Below are 13,368 nucleotides of genomic sequence, written 5' to 3' on the forward strand. Positions count from 1 at the left end.
GTGTGCGCATACACACACACTCACAGGAGCCAGGAGATATCAGACGGGATGTTTATTAAGATGGCAGACTTGCTGCAGGTAGGAAGGAAGGGACTGGAGCTTCTGGGACAACGCCTGTCATTTTCTCTCAATTTTATTTGCTCTCCCCATTTCCAGTCCCCTCCTCCCTGGCTGCCCATTATCACCGGGCAGCAGATGGTTTCCTCTGACTCGACAAAAACCATGCTGGAGTGGAGGAGGGGAACCAGATAAATAATATTCAAGTCGTGCCAAGCCATTCTGTGTTTGTTGTCAAGCTGGCTGGGGATTTTTTATTTTATTACTGAAGCAAACATTAGTGCATATGGACCACATACTGAAAATGTGGAAAGTGGAACTTGCATACACTCTTGCATACTTACAATATACACTATATTTGCATATGTTGATGAAAGCACACATTACGATTATTCTTAAGCAGATGAACCTTGAGTTTTATGTCAGCACACATGCAATTAATAGCAGACATTTTCTTTTTTTTAATAGGTTAACTGATGAAGTGTTTGATATATAAACGAAAGAAAGTTTAAAATGGCTATATCCAATATATGGGCAATATCCAAAAGCCAGGGATAAGAAGGCTATCCATCTGCTCCTCTTGAGCAATCACACATGCAGTTACATATAAGCAAACAAATGCATGCACAGAACTGCAAGGCTCTTTCCCCTCTCAAACGTCTGACTGTTGCAAATATGCCAAATCAGTGTATTGTAGAGAGCAAGATAAAATCAAGATGCATCAGGCCTTAATATAATACTTTTGCTCTTCCGTCCGGGTAGACAGCAGTTAGAGTCTGGCTAGCGTATCACTTATTTTCTTGGACATGGGGAACACTGACATCTGTCATTATGTGCTCTCTGCCATATCGCAATAGTAAGCAGCATTAATGCCTACCAGAACATCCTGCCACTGGCCACCATCTGCTGTGCGTACATATAGGAGGGGCCATGTGGTGATTCAGGGCTCTCGACTTTGATTGTTTTGAGTTATCCACAACATCCACATCCAAACAAACAGAAAACGTTTGCTTATGGCTTTGTGTTTGCCTTTGCATTTTGTTCAAGCCAGCCTTTGTCTGGGTGAGTTATTGCACAAGTTCAGTCCTATAATAACACGGTTTAGGACGCCAGGCATCCATATAAAACTACCACAATGGACATTCTCATAAGCTGCAGCTCTTTGTGCCTATTGTGTTTTTGGTATTGACCAGTATACCTAAACTTGAACATGTAGTGGTCCCATCCAGTTAAGAGAGGGCTTTAGTTTCCCCAGAGAAATCACTTTATTGCTCGACTCTGGGAGAAATAGAAAGTAAGAGCGAGAGAGAGGGATGAGTATGTCTATAACACCCAGGGCCCACTGGGGTAAACAACGTTTCAGCACACACTGATCAAGTCAACTAACTGCTTTGAGATTTAATAACATCTCTGAGCGAAAACAGCAGTGTAGTGAGAGGTTTTGAGAAAAGCAAGAGAAAAAGAAGAAAAAAAGGAAAAGGAGAATGAAGGGAGAATGAAGGGGAGATTGGGCCTTTAATGGCGAACGAGCCAGCACAAACACTCACATAAAACAGGCAGGTTACAATACCACAGTGAAAAGCTAATATAGTGAAATGTCATCAGCACAACTGCCATACGCAATGAGAGGTGCAAGATGAAGGCCGGTGCTACACTGGTTAATAATGTTATACCTTTTAAGGATCAGTGTTTCTCTAGTAGCAAAACTTTTAGAAAAAATAGCAGACGAAGAGGTTCACTGTTGAGTGAATTCACTCAGCTGGCATGACAATCAGGCCCCTTAATGGGCACTTGTTTTCCTGATAGGTTTATCTGTTAATCTATTCCAAATAGACGTACCAGGAATGTCCCTGTTTTCTGGTGGTCCAGTGTGGAGCAACCATTATGGTTTAATTTAAATGCATAACAAAAAAAAAACATCTCCTCAGACTGCACACTATCTCCGGGGAGATGCATGTATACAAATGTAATTATAAACCAAATTTCAATAACAGCAGTCACCACCGAGTATTGCTATATTGTGTTTACCCGTGAAATAATATATTGCATTGTAAGCCCGCACCATGAAGAAATCATAGGAAAAAAACGATGTGTAGGAGAGGAAATGAAATTCAACTCCGACAGAATGGCTTTTTCTTCCCTTTGGCCAGGCATGGACAGATACAGCGAATTTGGCTGAAATGTGGAGGGTGATGGAAATAATGGCTTTCCTTCGGAGGAAAGGAGAAAAAAAATGTCAGTAAAGGAGTGAAATATTGAGAGGCAGAATAAGACAAACCCATCCATCAAATAGCCTCGTATCATTGCCTTTGACAGATCATTTTCAGTTTTTCTAAAATGGAGGGGAAAAAAATATATTTTTCCTCTTCATGCTCCGTCCAAAAGGTCCAACCAAGTGTGGTCTGACACTGACCAGCAGCGCTAAGGACAGTACAAAAGCGCACAACTAATTTTCTTTCGAACATTATTCACTTACTGTATTGAGGTATCTCTTTTCCATGACAACGCTCTGACACCTAAATGTGAAGTGGATTTGTTCTGGGTTTCCTTCATAATGGTGCTGAATGCTGGAGCCGAACCACGGGGCGGCTGTGTCCAATCTATTAAACTGGAACATAGCAGAGCATCTCACGAGTAAACAAAGAGACTACTGCGCCATTTTTTTGGCAGCCATCTTAGAACGGAGTGGTGCTCCAACATACCGAACAGCGTAATGCGATACAAGGAGAAGGTGCGTATTCAGTGTGATGGCTGCAGACTGGGTTAGGGACAGAGAGAAATCAGGGTAATATTTCTTTTTCTACACAGGATCCATTGTATTTCACTTAAAAATGTGAACAGACACTGCGATTTGACATACAGTATCTATTGCATCGTAGAAGACACAAAACGTTGCTTTTCTTGAACTTTAAAAAGTGAATCTTGTGTGCTCGTCAAACCTCTACTTGTAAATTAAGCTTATGCTAAATGTATACCTACGTAACTGATACTTTCAGGCAGAAACAACTATTAGCACAGCTCCTATCAAATCCCTTACTGCGGATACTGGTGGGCAATGCATTAAATGCATTAATACAATTCAAAACAATGTCATAAAAAATACTATCTTCATTCAGAGGATACAGAGAAATCAGTGAAATAAGATTATATTAAGTCAAAAAAAAATTGTTTAAATACCATTATAGGTACAAAAAAAACCTATAACATTATTTACCTGAAAGAAGTCAAAAAAAGGTTGACTACGGTAAGTTCATTTGTTTTTTCCAAGGCTTGCCAGCATTGAGAACACCTGCCACTTTCTTGAAGAAATACGGCAGTTTAAAACATGTCATATCTGAAATCACCATCTGCATCGAGGCAATATCACTTTAAACAAGAAAAATGTCTGCCATTACATAGAGTTGACTGTTCATGACTGGCAGTTTGCGCACTAAAAATTGAAAATACAAACAAAGCAGCTCTTTCCAGACGCCAACGTTTAACACTGACCCCCGGCAGCACGAGAGACAAACATAATGAAAACACACAACACAGGCGCCTTGTGGGTATAGGCTATTGATGCACCACAGAAGGGGCTATGGATACAGACTCTATAATTTCAAGCCCCGGGCCAAACGACTGAAGGGGAACGGACTTCACTTCCAGTGAAATGTTCAGCTAAGACACTCCGACAGCTCGGCAAACTCCTGGCTCGCCGCACACATTCAAGAAAAGAGAGGCATGATCAGAGGGGCGAGGCCGACAAGCTTCAGCGGAAAAGCAGAACTGGAAACTATCCCATGAGTGCTCAGAGGTTGCAGCGTTTGCCCTCCAAACCCGACCTCAAACCCTCTTTTACGTGTGTTTTCTTTTCTCTTGCAGACAAGGCAGCGGATTCGTGAATATGTTTTATTTGTGGGACTAAGCTGCGGTGGTGAGGCAGCTGAGAGAGGGGCACTAGTGCTTGGACATGCGAGCTGTGGAGACATCCTTATGTCATGGTAACACCTCCCAGAAGAGCATGTCAGAAAACCCTATTGCCCTCCGTTGGCACTGGCAGGCACAGTGAGAGACATAGGTCTCCAGCAGGCTGTGACCCTGCCTGATGTGTGGTGAGTGTTTGGGGAACAAATATCTACTGCCTGTCACAGCAGAAGCCTTGGAGACCAAGAAAGATGACTGTGTAGCTCTTGTCTGTGGTCAATTGAAGCAAAGCGACTGCTATGAGTAGCCTTGGGTGGGTGTGTGCGCACTGAGTGCATGTGTGGCTGTAATAATTTAGCATTAACTGGACGACCAGCCATTTAGCGCTAAAGAATAAATTTAATTTATATTGATCTTGCAATATGAAGGGAAACAATATCTACTTTGCCAAGAGTGCTGTGTGGGGAGTTTTAAAATGAATTTTACAACACATACAATTTGCAAATAAAATAGTTGATGTTCTGACAGAAAAGCTAAAAATCCAGATGACCATATGGCAGGGCCGGAAATCTGGGAGACAATGCAGTGGATGCATACTTATAGTGGTTCAAGTTCCAACTTGGCATATTGTCTGAACATAATAATTTCATAACCACCATGTTTAAACTGTACACACAGCTCTCTGAAATACTGAGCTTTAATATATTGCCTTGAAAAAAATGTTAATGTTGTTGTCCACAGGAAGAGCTGGGACAAATTAATCTATAAAAATTCCAGATTTTGCAGTATATGTGAAAGGAATTTATTTAATTTTTCATTTCAAACCTTTATTTATCTAGATGTATCCCATTGAGATCATTGATCTCTTTTTCAAGGGAGACCTGCTCAATAAGTTTGCGGTTGTGCCAGCATTATACTTTTTAATGAATCTTTTTTTCTTTACACTTTGTACCCCCAAGGACAAGTTAGATGCAGTGTTTGTCATAATTCCTGAAAAGATTTACCATTAGTTTTAAAAGGAGAAACTATGCTTTTCAGTTATTTTGTCCTTTTGTTCACTTAAACTATCCATAACCTTCTACCTCCACACTTTACTTGAACACCCGTCTTCTCAAACAGTAGCTATCAAAAGTAAGTGGATTGGGTCAGCTGTGGCTCAGTAAATGGGTAGTTGCCCTCCAATTGGTAGGTCATTGGTTCAATCCCCAGCCCCTGTATTGCTCCTGATGGTCCAGGGTGTGTGAATGTATGTGAATGTAAGTCTTCCTTAGCAGGTGGCACCTTGTATGGCAGCCCTTCTCTGTATGGATGCGTGTGAATGGCTGAATGCTTACTTATGTATGTAAAAGCACTTTAAGGATCCGTAAAGACTGGAAAGGGCTTTATAAATGCAGGCTATCAACAATGTGTTGTTCATGAGAGACAATCGCTTCACACAGTGTTAAAGGGTTAGGTTTCATCAAACTCAATGTCCAATAATAAAAACTATATGTTTAAAAATGTTGTTTATAGGACTTCAGTTTGTCTTGATTTTCTAGAAAAAGCATCCATAGTCAAAAGCTGGATTCTTAAAAGGTCTGAAGCTATTTTCATGATTTGATACTTATACACAGACTGATATGAATCTGACAGAGCAGTAAGATGGATCCTCCTATTGACTTTTGCTGGGCACAGACATCTGGCAGACACAAAAGCAGCCTAGAGTCAATAGAGACCGCAAGTACAGAACAGTCAGGTTTCTGGCGCACATCCACACTGGTCTGAGAAATGCCCAAATTTGAGCCCTGAAACTGCTTATTTCAAACCAGATGGTATTAAAGTAAACAAGGCTGTTTTGTGTTACATCCAATCTATATCTGTAGGATTTAGTCTGCTAAAGTGCACATACTGAGGCGTTTATACAGTGTGACATCACCTTAACATCTGAAAGGCAAAACATCTAATCAAGGCTTACAAGTGTGAATAATTAAACTGAAAATGGAGGCAACGCCAATGTTGTATGTGCTGCAAATGTGCCTAATCAATGAAACAGTCCTGCAACATTATGAGAGCACAATGACCAATGTATCAGCTCCACTCAGATGAACTCTGGACACTGTAATTAATATGCCAGTTGGCTACAGAGTGCCTATCACCTTTCTTTGGGGGTTCCTAAAAATAGCCGTATTAAGTGAGGTACAGCAGAATCTGCATCAGCGCTGTCAAATCAAAACCCCTCGTGACTCCACTAAGGTATATAATTACCAGTGTGCCTAAGAGCCGCTTACTATCTCTTATTTTTTGCAGCCTTTGTATTCACCAGAGAGCATTTACTAGTAAGAGGAATTAAATATCCTCTATTAGTCAATATTAAGGTTCACAATAAAACAAAATGTGTTATATTCTAATTCCAGATCTATTTTATGAGAGTTAGATGACTCAAGCAGGGATATGGACTCCTGGCCGGAGACTTTATCCGTCAGAAAGACACATTAAAGCAGTGCACAGGCAGCCACATATGGCAGTGATCCCACCTTAGAGGTTCCAGTCTTGCAGCTCCAGCACCGCTCCCCCAGGGTATAAGAGGAGACAAAAAGACTGGTTTATTCCACAAGATGAAGTGGTCAGTGCAACTCTGTTCCACTGCAAGCTCAGTGGGGACTCCACACAACGCAAGCATAAGATATACAGTGGAAAGACATGCTGGGAGACATGCAGGGATCATTAGAGACCTAGGAGTCCTAAAGAAACTGAGAAATAGCCATGAACTATAGACTGCGGCAGGTGTATAAACAGACGATTGCTTGAATAATGGGAGGATTTATTATGCAAAAGGCTTTTCTGTGTGTTTAGGGACGCCTTTCAAATACCCGTGAATGAGTTTCTCTTGATTTGGATTTTGAATGTTTTTCAAATGCTAATGCTGTTCTATAGAGATGGCACAAGTAATTTCAAGGTCCATATCCTGTGTCGAAGTAAAATTAGGATCTTTTTGAAGATTGGTTGATCTCTCCATGCTTGTTTTACGGCACGCAATTTGGCGGAGACGAAAAATGTTGAAAACATTCAGCACCTAGTTATAAAAGTGAAGTGTGCATAAATATTTCTGGACTATTATACCTATTGTATTTTTTTTTTTAAATAGAAATAATGAAAATCTTGAAAAGAGGTCAAATCAATGTAGTTGTCAATGTTGTACTTCACACACAAAATCTTTACTACCAGTACTTTGTTGTTGTTTTGGTTTTAAACGCATCCTACTTCAGAATCCTTCTAGTTTAAAAGTATACAAACAAACAAACAAACAAACAAACCCACAAGTCCTCCAACTTATATGACTAAATAAACAACAAACAGTAAATGTGTCAAGAATAACTTCTTCCAGCTACTTCCCCATTGTTCCCCAGTCTTGAGAATAACAGTTCAGTGTCTATTTGATCAGTCACAGGTATCAGGGAAAGATTTGCTTTAGATGTTTGTGTCAGGTACATGCACGCATGTGATTTGCAAAAAACAAAAAAAACAAAAAAAAGTGGTTGAAATGCAATCAAGGGCCAATATTTATTCCCTCTGGCATTTATAAAATGATTCCATTTCTTTATTAGATTTACTTGTTTGTTGTGTGATAATGTGAGAGATGAAAGTGTTTCTGCTTCATGGACACAGACAGACCAGATACATATTCATGAGTTAGATGATTAATCACTTAGATGGATGATTCACATTACTAAAAAATGTTCCTGCAGCCAAATATAAAACTACCAAAGTGCAAAGAGTTAGGGTTTGAAGTGTCTTCTTTCTCTCAGTCGTCTCAATTGTATAAAGAGACACATAAAACAACCCATGATCAATAAAATGCAAAACCAAGATCACCAATAGTTTATATGTTTCTTGGATCCAACAATCTTGGATATAGTAATATAAAAAAAAAGAACTTTTTCTAGGTTTGTACTTGATGAAAAAAATGATCTCTCTGTTGACCCACACTCACACCATTTTGTCGTCAAATCAGTCAGTTGATTCTATCTGTACAGCTTGTAGAATCATGCAAATGCACCACTTCATATGTTTAACAGAAATGTGCTGGAAAGCTACTCGAAAATAAGTCATCCGGCATGAAATTAGCATAAAGAGGGAATAAGAGACCTGAGAAATCTTAGTAGGCAAAGAACAAAACGACCAATTAGTCGTAATAAGAGGGGGCGGCACTACATTCTAGAAATGCAATATATGCTAATATGTGTTCTTCTGTAGCAGCTGATGCAGTTTTGACTAAAGTGTTATCTAAAAAGGTCCCCCTTCTTGACCACTAGTGTGCAGAACCTCTCCACTGTATCTGAATGAGGTAACGATGCCTCTGGAGACAGGTCTTAAAGACACCTCTGTTGTCAGCAACAGCATCAGTGTTCTATACAGATTCATATTTCCCTTACACAACCCTGCACACCAGTTCCCTGTGCACTTGTTGACAGGAGCTTGTAATCTGAAATAGTCTGCAGGGTTGAGCCGTTAAGTCCGTTGTAGGAATAGGATAAAGTTATTGTGGGAAGGGGAAGACGAGGAGGAATAGTAAGGTACATATTCCCTCCAAAGCTTATTGAGCTGTCAGGTTTCAGTCCTCATCAGAAAAGCATTGATTTCCTGTCACATATTCCACTGTATGTGCTTCTACATGTGTCTTAGACAAGAGCGCTGCGCATAATGGAACCGCTTTGGTGGTTAAGACCACATCAGGAAGCTCGCCTACATATTGACCTATGTTGACGCCAAACATCGTCCCATATTTAAATTGATCCATAACATAGTACTGAATTTCTGGATTCACACATGGAAACTACCACATTTTAAATTGACGGGGCCCCGGAAGAGCCATCCCAAGCTGTGACACAAAGACTGCAATAAGTGCCAATACATCTGGATATGTACGTTTAACATTTCCCTTTTTTCATGTGTTGTCTGTGAATTTTGAATAGCCAACTTGAAATTATATTTTGGCATTAGCATTTCAGTGACCTTTCCAGCACTCAATTCAGTTGTCAAAACTGTACTGCCTGGGAAGCAATGTGCTAAAAGTAGCATTTACATTCAAACCATCCGATGAAATTGAGGTATTCAACTTTTTTCCGCTATTACAAATGTGGCTAAATAATGCTTCAGAATATGCCAGAAACTGTAACCTATACATATTACAGCTTATCAGAGGAGCGGTTGTAAAATATTTGTATTATTCCTAAGAGAGGAGACAATAAATAGGATGTGTTTTCCATAGAGGCCAGGCTTCATAATGGAGATATACAATGTGCATGCAGAGGACATTGCTTGCAAGAACAGTCACAATCTCTTGGCCATGCCCAGACATTAGAGAGAGTCATTAGGCTCATTTAAACAAGGCCATTAAGCCGATGAAATGAGGCAGTATATTTGAGTGCAGAAACAGAAGAAAATAGCCGCCTTTTTCTCATTGGTACACAATCTCTCCTGAGTCAAGTATGCTATAACTCTGGCTGGAAAGAAGAGCCCGGGTTTTTGGGTGCAAAGTCTCCGGCTGCAGGGAGTTCACAACATCCTCTGTCACTGTCAAATAAACTTTAATACCAGCAATTACTGGAACAACAACTCCAACATGCAGTAAGTGCTTAGAGCAGAACTTAATAATGCAGCCATTAGGAAGCTTTAATTTGACCGTTTTATTTGTTTACCTTAAGAAGATATTATTCAACCTAGGGTTACTTATCAGAGGCAAAGAAAAACCTATTACGAACAGCTCTGGCAAACATGGTGCCTCTACACACACATAATAACTGTGTGTACAGTACGCAATTTCAAGCAAGGTGCAGGGGATTCTTTACCTGGTGCATTTGCAAGTTTTATGAAGAATTTCTACAAGTGAATACAATGGTGGGTTTTTGAACAATACGTACCAATTGCAGTGCAAAAACTAATTTTAGAAAACCAACAATTCCAAAGGAAACCATAAAATGCATAGTTTGCTTTTCATAACTCTCATCGTATAAATGCCCTAATAAGAATATTTTAGTTATGTTTAGATTCCTTCTCTTTATTTCAGAAGACCAGGCAGAGATTGCTGCCTCGTGTTGGTTTAAAATAACAGATTTTTTCTTTGTCTCTTTAAATATAGTGCAGGGAAATGGGTCCAATCACAAGCGGTAAGTTGAGACAAATGTGGAGATGCGGTTTTATGCCAGTTGTGAACCGATCAAATAGAGGCATAGAGGTCTTTGTCACTTGAAGGTCAAAACATCCTCATTGGGAATTTACTTAAACAAATGATGCTGTTATTCCTGTTAAAGGACAGTCTGACCGAGCTGGACATGAACATGGTCAAGAAGATTATGAATCAGGTGAGTGGAGAACAGCAGATAAAGAAAAGACACACAAAAGGCAGGGAGATGGGGGGGGGGGGGATCTCATTGTTAAACATTTATTGTTGCACCTCTACTGCAACGTGCCTAAACATGTTGAGAAGCGACAACAATCACTCATTTAGAGACAAATCCTGCTTTAGTGCTGATCCAGGATTACGACTGATTAAAAACAGTGTTCCTTTTTGTTGCTCAAGTCTGATGAATCAGTCAAGGGTGATACAGCCAGAAGATGTGCCCCTGGAATTAATTACATCCCACCTCTTTGTTTTGATTGAAGTGGGTCCTCTTTGCTGGATTGCCTCATTTTCAGGGAGAGTACTAAAACTGAGGAGGAGCTCAGAAAACATTTACAGCTAAGGATCACAAGGTTAGATGGATGAATTAATAATGAAACGTTTTTGTAAACTTTTGAAAATGTAGATGATCGTGTTGGTGGGCTATGCAAGGTTTCAATCCTTTTTAATTCAATCTCTATTTTCTTTTGCCCATTGCTGCAGCCGGGTGCAGCTTCATTGAAAATCTGGCGCATGGTAAATAGCCTTAAATTAGGTCCCTGGCCTTCCAGCTTGGTTATCTGTGATGATCGGAACAGTGTGTGCTGCTTGAAAAGACCCATTTTCCCTCTGGCACATGATTTAACATGTCTCATTTACCAGGGAAATATGCAGGTCACACACCAAGACATTTCTAGTCACATCCTCACCTTGCTCCAAACCCATTTAAAGGATTTGAATTAGATAAACCATTACATTTCTTCTTCTCCCTGTATTTCCGCTGGATAAATATTCATGTTTTCTTTCTTTTTGACCACAACACAATTTCAGGAGGTTCCTTCAGCAGCAAGATAACAAAAAAATCCTTATACATTGTAATGATAGCTCAACCTAGATGTTTGAGAGGCAGTTTAATATAAAATAAAGAACATTGGAGACAGCGGATGGACCATTATGCCAGGGAGTGAATACATGGAGACAAATTCTAGCTATTTAAAAATGTCAGCTCGAAACTTAAAGTGTAAAAGACTTGAGTGCATCTGCTTCATAGACAGTGAGTAAAAAGTGATTCAAAAAGTCCATCTCAAAGAGCAAAAAGGTGCTGTTTTCTTTCATGCTGGCTTACAATGCTAATTTTACTTTTTGACTCATTGGGCTTTTACACTTTCAATCTTGCGGGAGGACCAAGCGTAATTACTATAATTACTGTACAAAAGCATAATACAGCCACGTAAAATGAAATGAAAACAATATCAAAATGTCTATGCGATAAAAGACAGTCTATCCCGCAATGATTGATTTCTGTAAGGTAATCTTTCATTTAGAGTATCCAACTAGCGTTTGGTTAATGTACTAAGATTGAGCTAATGGATTGGAAACATATTGTTAACTTATAGCGGCTGTAATGGATATTCTTTCACTAACAATGTATTAAATACAAATGGTAAAAGGAATCTTTTGTAGTGATGAGATGATTATCGTCTGATTCTACAGTGCACCTTGACTTCAAGAAGGTTCATACGAGTTTTAGCTCAGTTCAGTTGTCTGGCCTACAAATACACTCTTTTTACAGTTTATTAAGCAGGCAGCTGTTTTGAGTAAAAAATCGACCAAACAGCAGAGCAGACAGAAAGAGTTAGCGGCTAGCTTGTATTTAGCAGATATTGTAAAGACTGAGATATTTCCCTCAGAAGTGGCTAACGACCAGAAACACAGGTACAATTATTTCACATGCACATACACTTTGCGATTGTTGGACGACTTCCTGAGCAACAGGCGTTAGGAAATGGTAACTTAATATTTTATTTTATTTATATAAAAATTCACTGGAATTTATATTTTTGTCCATTTTTGTGAACCTCTTAAGCCCCATGGACCCGTATCCGGGCCCGAAATCGTGTAATTTGCAGGAAACAACGTCTAAGGAACCTTCATATTTAATAAACTATGAATGTTTTATATCCATATAACGGGAAAAAAACTCATTTAACTGATCTTTTTCATTTTTTATAAAAAAAACCCCCTCAAAATGCTAACAGTGAGCCTCTGAATTAGCGCAGAGCGAAAAATGCTAACCTATTACTGCACCGAAAATCACTCCTAGCTCCCTTATATTTATCCTAGCTATTCCGTTGCTTGATATCAGAGCAGGGATATTTCTCCCCTCTGCTGCAAGCTAGCATGCGCAGAGACGCCACCTTTTTATTTTAACATGAGTGTGTGCGGGACGATTTCCCTTGGATTCTATTGGCTCACTATAAGTACAAAATATTTTTTGGACAGACACTATAATTTACAGTTTTTTACCATGTTCAATCTGAATTCTCTTTAAAATAAAAAACATCTATATTGATTCTGACTTTTCTACATCCAACTCACAGGTTTATCATTACTTTGAGAAAAAAGATTATTAATTTAACCCTTTTAGAAGGGAAGATATGGGAATTTGTTCTGGGAATGTCATTTTCGAGCCTGAAACCTGAAAAACAGGCTTGGGGCCTAACAAGTTTTAAAATAGAGCTTATATCTGCCCTTGAAGCAGAGTGGCTCAACAGGGCACATTGGGTGGGTGTAACACAAATCTGTTACGGTTCAAGACATTCACTAATAAGGCGGCAGCATTTCTATTACTTTCTTTTGTGTCTCTGCTTATTGACAACCAAGACTTACTTTTGCACTAAAGTTACTTCTTGAAACAACCTGGTATAAGAATATGCAATCATGTCGGGAAAGAAACGCACAAAGCGACAGCGACCTTGCTTATCTTAAAGGTTTTGCTTTTCTATTTGCGTCTAAGTTTATAGCGCGTAGGCAACACGGTTCAAATCATCAGCTGTCGTTCAGTGAATCGCAGATGGTTTATTCAGATGCACTTGTTCCTCGTCAAGGTAATCATTCTGTGGAGAACACATGGTCTTCAGTCTGCTTGTATTCTCCAGAGAGAACAAACACACGCAGACACAAACTCACAATGCTCTGCAAAAAAGTCAAGTTTCATTTCCAAGTTCATCTAAATGTCACAATAAGTAGACAAAAACTCATTTTCACAA

The 13,368-nt window shown here is 39.4% G+C and overlaps 1 protein-coding gene across 1 annotated transcript in view; it reads right to left on the reverse strand.

The window, feature by feature from the left end:
* Positions 1 to 13,368, reverse strand: part of klhl29 (kelch like family member 29) — a 132,977-nt gene that overhangs the window by 100,898 nt on the left and 18,711 nt on the right. The gene's annotated exons all lie outside the window — the stretch shown is intronic.

Source organism: Notothenia coriiceps, unplaced genomic scaffold (genome assembly GCF_000735185.1).
Source record: "Notothenia coriiceps isolate Sejong01 unplaced genomic scaffold, NC01 NC01_scaffold00032378, whole genome shotgun sequence".
NCBI classification, from domain to species: Eukaryota; Metazoa; Chordata; class Actinopteri; order Perciformes; family Nototheniidae; genus Notothenia; species Notothenia coriiceps.